Genomic DNA, 12,076 nt, shown 5'->3' with positions numbered 1-12,076 from the left:
TGAGATGAGATGACATTGCAGGGCAATGTCACTGAGATATTCACTGGGATTAAATTGGGATTTGGTCTATAGCAGGGGTGTCAAACCGGTTCCACGGAGGGCCGAGTGTCTGCAGGTCTTTGGGTTTTCCTTTAAATTGGTTCCCAGGTCAGACCTGAACAACCAGGTGGGGGTAGAAATTAACCAATTAGTGAACTCATTAATCAATCAGGTACAAGGTGAGAGCGAAAACCTGCAGACACTCGGCCCTCCGTGGAACCGGTTTGACACCTGTGGTCTATAGAATAGAGACAACAGTGCCCCCTACTGGCCGTCCACACAACTTCCTGCTGCATACATTTACACTACGGTTCAAAAGTTTGGGGGCACTTAGAAATGTCCTTGTTTTCCATTAAAATAAACATTAAATGATTTCGAATAGGAAATAGAGGAAAATGAATAGGAAATATAGTCATTGACAAGGTTAGAAATAGTGACTTTTGAAAAAAATTCCTCCATTTGCAGCAATTACATCCTTGCAGACCTTGCACCTTGCAGACCTAGTTGTCACTTTTTTGAGGTAATCTGAAGAGATTTAATCTCATGCTTCCTGAATCACCTCCCACAAGTTGAATTGGCTTGATGGGCACGTCTTATGTACCATATGGTCAAGCTGCTCCCACAACAGCTCAACATGGTTGAGATCTGGTGACTGTGCTGGCTACTCCATTATAGACAGAATACCAGCTGACTCCTTCTTTCATAAATAATTATATTACAGTTTGGAGCTGTGCTTTGGGTAATTGTCCTGTTGTAGGAGGAAATTGGTTCCAATCAAGTGCCATCCACAGGGCATGGTGTTGCAAAATGGAGTCCTCCACCATGCTTGACAAATGGCGTCAAGCACTCCTACAGCATCTATTAATTTGGTATGTGTCTCACAATGTTCTTTGTGATACAAACACCTCAAACTTAGATTTGTCTGTCAGTTTGTGTCTTGTTTGTGTTCTTTTGCCCATCTTAATCTATTCTTTTTATTAGCTTTTTCTTTGCAACTTTATTTGAAATAGTTCAGTTTTCAGATGTGCTGACAATCACAAAAAGGTTTTATAATGATCAGTTACCGTTTTAGAATGCTAAACTTGGATTAGCAAACACAATGTGTCACTGGAACACAGGACTGATGGTTGCTGATAATGGGTACATCCATGTACCCATGTAGCCATTTCATAAAAAAATTGCTTTTTCCAGCTACAGTGCTCATTTACAACATTAACAATGTCTACACTGTTTTTCTGATCAATTTGATGTTATTTAAATGGTCAAAACATTAGCTTTTTCAAAAACAAGGACATTTATAAGTGACCCCAAACTTCTGAATGGTAATGTATATTAAAAACATTATTTTACAAATGTACATTTTGGCTTGATGATCGCCCAGCAGTATAACGATACCCACTCCTTTCAATTTCCAATCTGAATTTTGTGAAGTACTTTGTTTGCAATAATGGCCTTGCATCATCACAGGAACTCAATCTATCAAATATATTTAATTAATCCCTTTTACATCAGCAACTGTCTCAAAGCACTTCAAAAAAAACCTCAGGAAGATACCTAGAGAGGAATCAGATTGAGGGATGGCCAGTGCTCTTCTGTGTGCGGCGGGTATTAGAGTACAAGACCTATTGAATCACATCAATGTTTTTGCATTTTCAAATGACCAGTAGGTCAATAAATGCATCTGGGTTGTCTCTTCCAGTGTCTTCAAACAGAATTTAGAGCTTTAGAGCCAGGAGGACAAGGACATGGACGAACAGGTGGGCTTTGGGTCAGGGTTTTTGTTAGCTGGCAAATGCCGGCTTTTTGCCGGTATCAGTTGTAGTTGTCTTGCAGATGAAAATATCAACAGCCAAAATGTGAGGTGGGAAATATGCCAAAAGAATGAATAAATAGATGAATAGCATATTAAATAGCCTAATATTTTGTGACCTATATCATCTGTTGCCAAGAAAACAACGAGCCTCCATTTACGCTTACAGTAAGACATTACTGAGTGTTTGGTCAGATTCAAAAGCCACACACAGCTCCAGCTAGTGATGGGAAGTTCAAGTCACTTTACTGATCTGGATCTTTTTGATTCTATCAGTAAAAATAACAAATCTTTCGACTAATTTCTTTCATTTGTGTCAGCCCCCGCCCCGACACACCTGCACCCCCCCCTCCCCGGGGAAGTCTAGCACTCCCTCAAATAACTGTCTAAGTCGGGCTACACTTGTTATAGGCTAAAGATGGGAATGTTATTGTACAAAACCACACCAGCACAACTTATTGTCCAGAGTCAAAATCAAGAGGCAAGATCAAGGATCAATTTATATTGAAAGAAATAATTTGAAAATGTTAGTAAAAGTTAATTTTAAACTTAATGATATTTCTGCTATCATTATAGCTTTTAAAAGGTGATCAACAGACCAAATACCTTTTTTTGTCTATTAGCCTGATAATTAATCAGACTTGGAGATCCAAAAGACTTATGAAATCTTCTCCTTAGTCATTGTCGTTCCTTTCAGTGATCGAGGGAAGAAAAGGACCATGTGAAAAAGTTTATTAATACATTTGATCAGGTTAATCGAGTCCTGACAGTTACAGTATTACCAACAGATAACAATCACTTGACAGCTGAATAACAGCCTACTGTCCCAATAATTATTGTAGCTAACGTTTCCTACTTTGGAACATTAAGAATGATAATAAATGAGATACTTGGAGATCAGAAAGATTGAAAGATTTATTTCCTCATTAGTCAATCCCCTTCCATCTTTCTCAGGTGGTCCAAAGTGCCTAAAGATCCATAGATAATAGTTTGTTTATTTTTTACTGCATTTCGTTGTACTGAACTGTTCAATAACAATAAATTTGAATCTAATCTCATTTCGTTCCTACCGGGGAAATTCGAAGAAACCGTTGATCATCGTTCATCCCAGTGAACGAGATTCGAAGATCCTACTGAGATGAATAATGAATCACCAAAACGATTCATTCAAAAAGAACGAATCATTCGCAAACGACCCATCATTAGTTCCAGCACACGATGCCGAAAGGTCGAAGGCGATGCAGACATCCCCGGGCCAGATTGAAAAGAACAACAACAAGAAATTGAGGTCAGCAAGATCACATAAATTCATGAAGTAGTTATTTGAAATAGCCTATATTCGAAATAGCCTTCCAACGTTTAATATGCAATGGGACAACATACACTGCCGATTTTGCAGGTTTTCCTACTTTCCTACATTTTTATCATAGGTACACTTAAACTGTGAGAGACAGAATCTAAAACAAAAATCCAGAAAATCACATTGTATGATTTTAAATTATGAATTTGCATGACATAAGTATTTGATCACCTACAAATCAGTAAGAATTCCAGCTCTCACAGACCTGTTAGTTTTTCTTTAAGAAGCCCTCCTGTTCTCCACTCATTACCTATATTAACTGCACCTGTTTGAAATCATTACCTGTATAAAAGACACCTGTCCACACACTCAATCAAACAGACTCCAACCTCTCCATAATGGCCAAGACCAGAGAGCTGTGTAAGGACATCAGGGATAAAATTGTAGACCTGCACAAGGGCTGGGATGGGCTACAGGCAACAACTGTTGGCGCAATTATTAGAAAATGGAAGAAGTTCAAGATGACGGTCAATCTCCCTCGGTCTGGGGCTCCATGCAAGATCTCACCTTGTGGGGCATCAATGATCATGAGGAAGGTGAGGGATCAGCACAGAACTACATGGCAGGACCTGGTCAATGACCTGAAGAGAGCTGGGACCACGGTCTCAAAGAAAACCATTAGTAACACTACGCCGTCATGGATTAAAATCCTGCAGTGCACGCAAGGTCCTCCTGCTCAAGCCAGCACATGTCCAGGCCCGTCTGAAGTTTGCCAATGACCATCTGGATCATCCAGAGGGGGAATGGGAGAAGGTCATGTGGTCTGATGAGACAAAAATAAAGCTTTTTGGTCTAAACTCCACTTGCCGTGTTTGGAGGAAGAAGAAGGATGAGTACAACCCCAAAATCACCATCCCAACTGTGAAGCATGGAGGTGGAAACATCATTCTTTGGGGATGCTTTTCTGCAAAGGGGACAGGCCGACTGCACCGTATTGAGGGGAGGATGGATGGGTCCATTTATCACGAGATATTGGCCAACAACCTCCTTCCCTCAGTAGAGCATTGAAGATGGGTCGTGGCTGGGTCTTCCAGCATGACAACGACCCGAAACACACAGCCTGGGCAACTAAGGAGTGGCTCCGTAAGAAGCATCTCAATGTGCCGGAGTGGCCTAGCCAGTCTCCAGACCTGAACCCAATAGAAAATCTTTGGAGGGAGCTGAAAGTCCGTATTGCCCAACGACAGCCCCGAAACCTGAAGGATCTGGAGAAGGTCTGTATGGTGGAGTGGGCCAAAATCCCTGCTGCAGTGTGTGCAAACCTGGTCAAGAACTACAGGAAACGTATGATCTCTGTAATTGCAAACAAAGGTTTCTGTACCAAATATTAAGTTCTGCTTTTCTGATGTATCAAATACTTATGTCATGCAATAAAATAAAACTGGTTTGAGTACCTGAGTGACCCTAGGAGCTATGTTGTCTGGGGCTATATGCCCCTGGTAGGGTCTCCCAAGGCAAACAGGTCTTAGGCGACGGGTCAGACTAAGAGCGGTTCAAAACCCCCTTAATGATGCGTACAATTTTGAGTTCCGTGACATCGCCCGGTACGGCGCAGCCGGGGCCCCACCCTGGAGCCAGGCCCGTAGTAATATGATTACTTCTAATCAAATATTAAACTAACTGAACAGTAACACACCCATCAAATTAGTTATTGCTTAGCTAAACCATTTCAAAATTGTAAGATTTATTTCACTCAACCATAACCATGTTAGATTTCGCATAAAACATACTTTTCAAAAACCCAATTAGACCAACTAGATTATTTGCGTAACTTCTTTAAGTACTTATTTAATTTGCTTTGAACTCTAAGTTCAACTCTTTTCCAGTAAAGATAATCATTTCATACAATCCCCCCTGCTTTCACGACAGAGTCAACGGAAAATGACTCAAAGTGAAAGCAGAACCATTACCGGACGGACCTGAAAAATTAAATTCTAACATGCATTCAATAAAAAGTCGCAAACTGAAAATCTAAGAAAAACAAACAAAAATCAAAAAAACTATTACACCACACGGTTGCTCGTGTGAAGGAAGCATATCGAAACATCTCCCAAATTAGCATATCAAAATTTGCATTCCCACAGGCAATGGCCAAACTAAGTTGAGACCAACAAACATCATGACTCAATTTACCTCCTAAAGTCTAGGGAATGTACTCAATTTAGATGTAAGTCTATGTCATTCAAAATAGTGGCGGTCAGCCAAAATCGCTACTTCCATGCATATCTCATGCAAAGACATCGAATTTGTTCTAGCAATTAACAATGTTGGATGACTTAAGGTCTCCACCCTTACTACAATTTGATTAGAAATCATAAATGTAAACATTAAAGCCAGTGAGAGGAAAACTTATTCAGCTTCCACTTAATGTTTTATCATCCCAAAACTGAACATGCTTATGTTGGTAAAATTACAATGGGTGAGAACAGGCTGAACACTCGAATTTAACCCTTAGTAATATGCTACCTTGATATAATGTTAAGGGTGGCGGAAGCCATCCCAGTGGACCTGCCCACCCGTCCTGAAGCTCTGAGCTCCACACATATATGGTGAGCCATTAGCAAGGCCAAATGTTTGTTTATGGTCCCCAGACTATCCTATCAATTTAGGCAACATCCGTTGTTAACCGGAAATTTTAGATTTAGTGTCCAACCCATCTAATATTTTTGCAGTTTGTAAAAATGTGCTTATCATTATCTATACAACAACTCAACATTAGGGTGGAAATTAAGAAACTTAAGAATGGCAATCCAGGCAGAAAACAGATTTATGACGTCACTATAATCAAGATACAATAACTAATCCAAAGGAAACTCAATGTAGCCTTAAACACCGTTACATCAACACCCTATTTGTTCACAAATGTACCATTCCAGAATTTAAATTCCATGAACGAGTATCATGCGTTGGTTTTAAAAAACACAAGTATTATCCCAGTTATCGTTGGTAAATACATATAAGAGAAACTATATTATTTAACCAAACTCAATTTAGCATAAAAAAATAGGTCATCAAATTTTGTGGGGAGTAAACTCGCTTTTGCTGTGCAACCCTCTTCATAGGCCATGACTATTGGATTCAAATGCGGCCCTCATGAAATGCGTGTCTCCTTAAGGTTCAAGTCTATCACCAGGTGGATACTTCATTCTACCACTTATACAATATATATGGAGAGCGAAAACACAATACGATAACCTTTTGTAAGACAACCATGAGACTATTTTACCAGATTAGAAAATCACTGTACCAAATTCTAATTAATCACTAGGTTTCAGGCTACCCACTTGTGCTAGCGAACAGCTCAGCACACAACAGTCGGCTACCACGTGGTGGGCCTTCCTTAAGGCCTACCTACATCGTCGTGAGACCCCCCTTGAGGCCTTACAGTTTTAAACATTATCATCAATGCAATAAATACGTTTGACTCAAAATTACATACATACACATGACAAAGCACAACAAAACAGGTTATTTCTTGAATACCTATTAAAACATGGTCAAGCATGACAGAACAAAACAGGACTATTAAAACATGCTATATAACATTCAAGTGCTTTTCATACTACATGTAATATTCAATTAAATAAGCTTGGCTATTACAGAGGAAGGTGATCAGGTTTCCTTGATAAGTTCCAGCTTCATTTAATGGTTAGGCACGATACATTTTAGGAAAAAAACATTTAAGAAAATCAATGATTATGAAAGAACACCTCAGTTTCTAGTATCGTCCATGATTCCAGAGACCCCATCTTGAGACTACTGTCGTTCCCATAGTGTACCAAATTAGAGAGGCAGCATTATACCAATTACCAATCTATCCCATTTATTAAATTTAAGACATTACTTTCGCATACACCCCAGTGGACACCAAACAAAGCAAAACCTTGCGATTTCAAAACTCCCAAGGTAACAACAACCTTGAACAAATACACATATCCCACCAAGGAACATACAATGCAGCCAATCGGAACCCCCGTGCACAGGGATTTCCAAAATGGACACATGCATTTACTAGATAATGACCACAAACAGATAATGACAAATGCCCGGGACTCGGGCCATAATCACATACAGAACAAAGACAAATGGCACGCGCATACACAACATCATTAGCATAACAACTGATCCAAACCATAAAGTGACCAACAATTTTGGCAATTTACAGGAGCAAGCCCTACTCCTTCCTACAATCTGAAATTGGTGGACATAGAGCCTTGACAAAATCCGCGAGGTCCCCCCGAGCACAGCAGTAGCCATAGACGCGCAACAGATATAGCCCCTTAGCCATCAGTGCCCTAGCTATGTGGTTGGAAACCAACCCGAGGCCTGCTCACCGCTAGCCCATAGGACCGATTCTCCCCTACCCTTAACACTGGTTGCACGGGGAGACATAGGGGCTCAATTCCCCTGTAGTTGAAAAACAAACGAGACACCCTTCTCGCAGTCCGCACAGACAGTTGCAAAGAAACCAATTCCACCAAAAGAGAGCTATGTAAAACCTGCACGAATCAACCCGCAAGAAGTTAGCTGCATGGGAAATGGTAGTCAGGACATGGAACAAAACAAACAAAGTACACTAACTACAGCCACCATGACTGCAATACTCCAAAAAATAACTCCTATCCACCATACTTTCTCAAATCCATCTATCAACTTCCACAAAACCATCAAATCTGCCTTATAAAAACCAACCACATTGTCTACTAAAGCATATGAAAACTGTATTAAGGAACAATCTCACCGGTTGATGCTCCCCCTGGTCCGTCTCCTGTCTGACCGTCCGCACACCTCCCCCAGGCGGTTCAGCGTTCCTGCGTGTTCCCGTTGGATAGCTCGCGGCAAGGCCAAAGAGAAGCCGAAACTGTCTCAATTCTTGAGGGAACAATACATCTGTACAGCCGTTGTCTTGATTCACACAGGCATCTTCCCAAATCCAATGTCCAGTCGAATGTCTAGCGGTAGCTTCATAACTTTAAACGTAGCGGTTAGCATAGTCTCTTCCTCAACCCGGGGTCTGTAGTCTTCTTTGGTCTCAGCCGCAAACACTGGAGATTACGGATGTGTACACCAGGTGTGTACAACTCCCCACTTATGGAACTTTTCTTGACTCAAACAACTAAAAAGGTCCATAGAGCTTGGCCACGTCGACTGTACGACTCCAACGATGCAGTCGCCGGGGAGGATGGGACCATGTATCGGTCCGGTTGAAATCCGCGGGGTGGGGTGACGGGCGATCAGAGGAGAACGAGCCATCTAACCTGAGCAAAAAAAACTACAACACAGATCAATATACTCCACACAAACTTTCCCAAAGCTTCCATCAGTCAACACTCTCTACACACCGTAGCCTACGCCTTCCAAACAACTTCACATCATGCCACCTGCAACTTCCATACGTTACCACGTCCATCAACACCCAAGCAGCCCAACAGGCCGCGCATCCATCACCGAACGAAAACACCAGTCGCGAAAAACCTAATAACACTCAAAGAACAATTGTTCACATGTCCAAACACCATAAACAGAAACACCATCGCTGAAAACTCACCACAACGCAAAAAAAAAAAAAAAACGCAGCGAAACAAACTCTATTCTATTAACAAAACCCATAACCATCCAAACCTAATGTGCCCTAACACAAATACCAGCGCCCTAACGCTTTCATCTCAATCAACGTGCCCTAACATCGTCGATAGACCCGTCGGCCCGTAAGTGAGAAGGCCCTAACCTTGTCTGCAGATTTTAAATGTGCCCTAACACATACACTTGCGCCCTAACGCAAAAAGGAGCCCTAACCCGAAGTATACTCGCGCCCTAACGCAAAAAGGAGCCCTAACCCCTAGTATACTCGCGCCCTAACGCAAAAAGGAGCACTAACCCCTAGTATACTCACGCCCTAACGCAAAAAGAAAGTGCCCTTACCTCCCGAGTTCGAAATTTAAGCCCAGGTACCTGTACTTAGGAATCACAAAAAGTAGGAGACCACAGGATCAGTAATCCCGGACGAGCCCCCAAATTGTGATGGTAATTCCATGTATCAACACTCGGAGTAAGGGACACAGAGACAAAGTTCTCTTTGTACATCATAACCGTTTTATTAATTATTATGCCCAGAGACTATTATGAGAGACGCGTCAACCACTTACACACACATAATCGTCTGAGGAGTCTCTAACTCAATATAGCTCATTCAACCGTATATATCACATAGGAAAAAGGGGTGTGGTAAGATGCTGCCATCTGTCTCATGTCAATCAAACACCTTTCCCTTTGTTCTATCACACAAACAAAGTTTCTGCCAGTATTTTCTGACAACATGCTGCATTCATCTTGCCATCAATTTGCACAAGATTCCCCATGCCTTGAGAGCTCACACACCCCCAAAACATCAGTGAGCCACCACCATGCTTCACAGTGGGGATGGTATTCTGTTCACTATAGGCCTTGTTGATCCCTCTCCAAACATTGCGCTTATGGTTGTGACCATAAAGCTCTATTTTGGTCTTATTACTCCAAATTACAGTGACACTAGCTGTGAGGTGTGTCAAGGTGTTGTTGGGCATATTGTAGCCAGGCTTCTTTCTGGCAGTTCAACCATGCAGCAATTTTTGTTCAAGTATCGTCGTATTGTGCTCCTTGAAACAACCACACCGTCTTTTTCCAGAGCAGCTTGTATTTCTCCTGGGGTTACCTGTGGGTTTTTCTTTGTATCCCGAACAATTCTTCTGGCAGTTTTGGATGACATTTTTCTCTCTCATCCTGACCTTGACAGTTATTTTCTGCTCCCCATGGCTCAGTACCTAACCTGCTCACTTCATCCACATGAAGAGCTAACAAACTCACTATTCATACATAGACACTAATTGCAATTTAAAAAGCCACAGGTGTTGGAAATTCACCTTTAATATCCATTTTCACCTGTGTGTCACCTTGTGTGTCTGGTCAAACATTCAAGGGTATGTAAACTTTTGATCAGGACCATTTGGGTGATTTCTGTTATCATTATGATATAAAAAGGAGCCAAACAACTATGTGATAACAAATGCCTTCATATGATCACTATCCTTAATATCAAATATTTTAGAAAAAATTGTGTCCCATCAACTGCTCTCTGTATTAGAAAAATAACAACATATTTGAGATTTTTTATCTGATTTCCGGAAGTACACAGCACAGAGACTGCCCAGCTTAGAGTCACAAATGACCTCTTGATGACTGCTGATTATGGTATGTGCTCAGTCCTAGTACTCCTGAACCTTAGTGGGTTAAGACAGTGTATCTGTCAACCCAGTTCCCATGGACTGTGTCCTTAACCCACACCCTCCTTCTGCAAAGCTAGAACCCACCATAAACACCTCCCTGCCGTCAGAACCAACCATAAACATCTTGTCAGGTCATTCTGCTTCCCACAGAAGCAGCACGTCAGTGGTCAAGCCACAGGCTCCATCCCAATATGTTAAACACACATTTCACCTGTTACTTTGAAGTATTCGCTGCTTTGGATTTTGAGTTGATGTGTAAATAATACACAAAAGTTCAAAGTAGGCAGAGCGAACGTGTTGGTTAATTACCAGTCTGTTTAACTTGTTAGGTGATGCAAAAGGAATATGTCAATCTCTGAAAAGTTATATTCTACCCTCACACATATGTAGGTGATTATGTGCTCCCTCTGGTCCCTCTAGCCCAGAGGTCAGTCCCATTGCCAGGCCTTTGACAGCTGGACCAATACCCACACTGAACAGCAGACATGGAGACCCAAAATGTTGGCAGTGTCACTGCTACCATGGCCATAATGTCTGGATTTAAGATGAGGAAAGTGGAGGCACAATGTGGTGGTTTAATAAATGTTCAAAGAAACCAGAGGACAGTTTAGATGACAGAATTTTAAACTGCTGGTAACATAAAATTTGTCTTTGACTCAAAATGTATTCCATATTAATAAATATTGTTGTGTGCCAATATAATGCTGCTTATTACAATGGTGATTCATTGTTAAATACAGGTTATTCTTTTTCATTTTTCCCCCTTGAAGATTTCAGTTTGTTTTTCAATTGAATTCTTCACATTATAGGTCACATTAAAAGTGGGAAAAGTTCTGACATGATTTATCTTTGTGTGTAGACTTTTTCTATCCACTATCCAAATGGACATCTTAGGTGTGCTTAACCATTTTCTGTAATTAGAACATTTAAATTTTCTCATCTCTGCCATTTAATACTTTCAAAATGGGATATTACTTCTTGGCTTTACCTGATTCCTTCAGAAGTCTGATTGCTATATCTTTCCTTAGCTTGTTTATGGACTCCTTTCGGGGACAGAAGTTGCTCTCTCAACCCTCCAGGATGTCTTCTGCAAACTGATGACAAAGAAAAGCCTATATATGTATATAGTATGTATGTGTGTGTGTCTCAAATCTGTATCTGTATTTGTACTTCATAAAGACCATGCAAACTAAAACACCACATGATGTGCTGTCTAACTGTATTAGGTGAGACACAGTTTCACATTGCCACTTAGAAACTCTGCATCCCTTTGTTCACATGAAAGCCCTATAGCCAATATCAGTGTTTGTAAAATTATTATATTTTCTAAATATAATACCTTCTAGATATGTTTAAAAATAAAATTCTTTGGTTAGATTATATTCAAAGACATTGCACAGAGTAAAAGTACTGGGACAAAAATAATTTAGTCTAAACCTGATAGAGTACATTAACTGAGAGAGAACTATGGCTGGAGCCATGTGCAGTAACATTCACATTTTTTGAATGAGCTACCCATTCAAGGCTGTTTCTATATTTTTTACTAATTTCTGCATTTTAGAATTATACTGATGACATCACAATATGAAATTACACATGGAATTA

Source organism: Esox lucius, chromosome 9, assembly GCF_011004845.1.
Source record: "Esox lucius isolate fEsoLuc1 chromosome 9, fEsoLuc1.pri, whole genome shotgun sequence".
NCBI lineage: Eukaryota > Metazoa > Chordata > Actinopteri > Esociformes > Esocidae > Esox > Esox lucius.
This window is presented reverse-complemented; position numbering follows the sequence as displayed.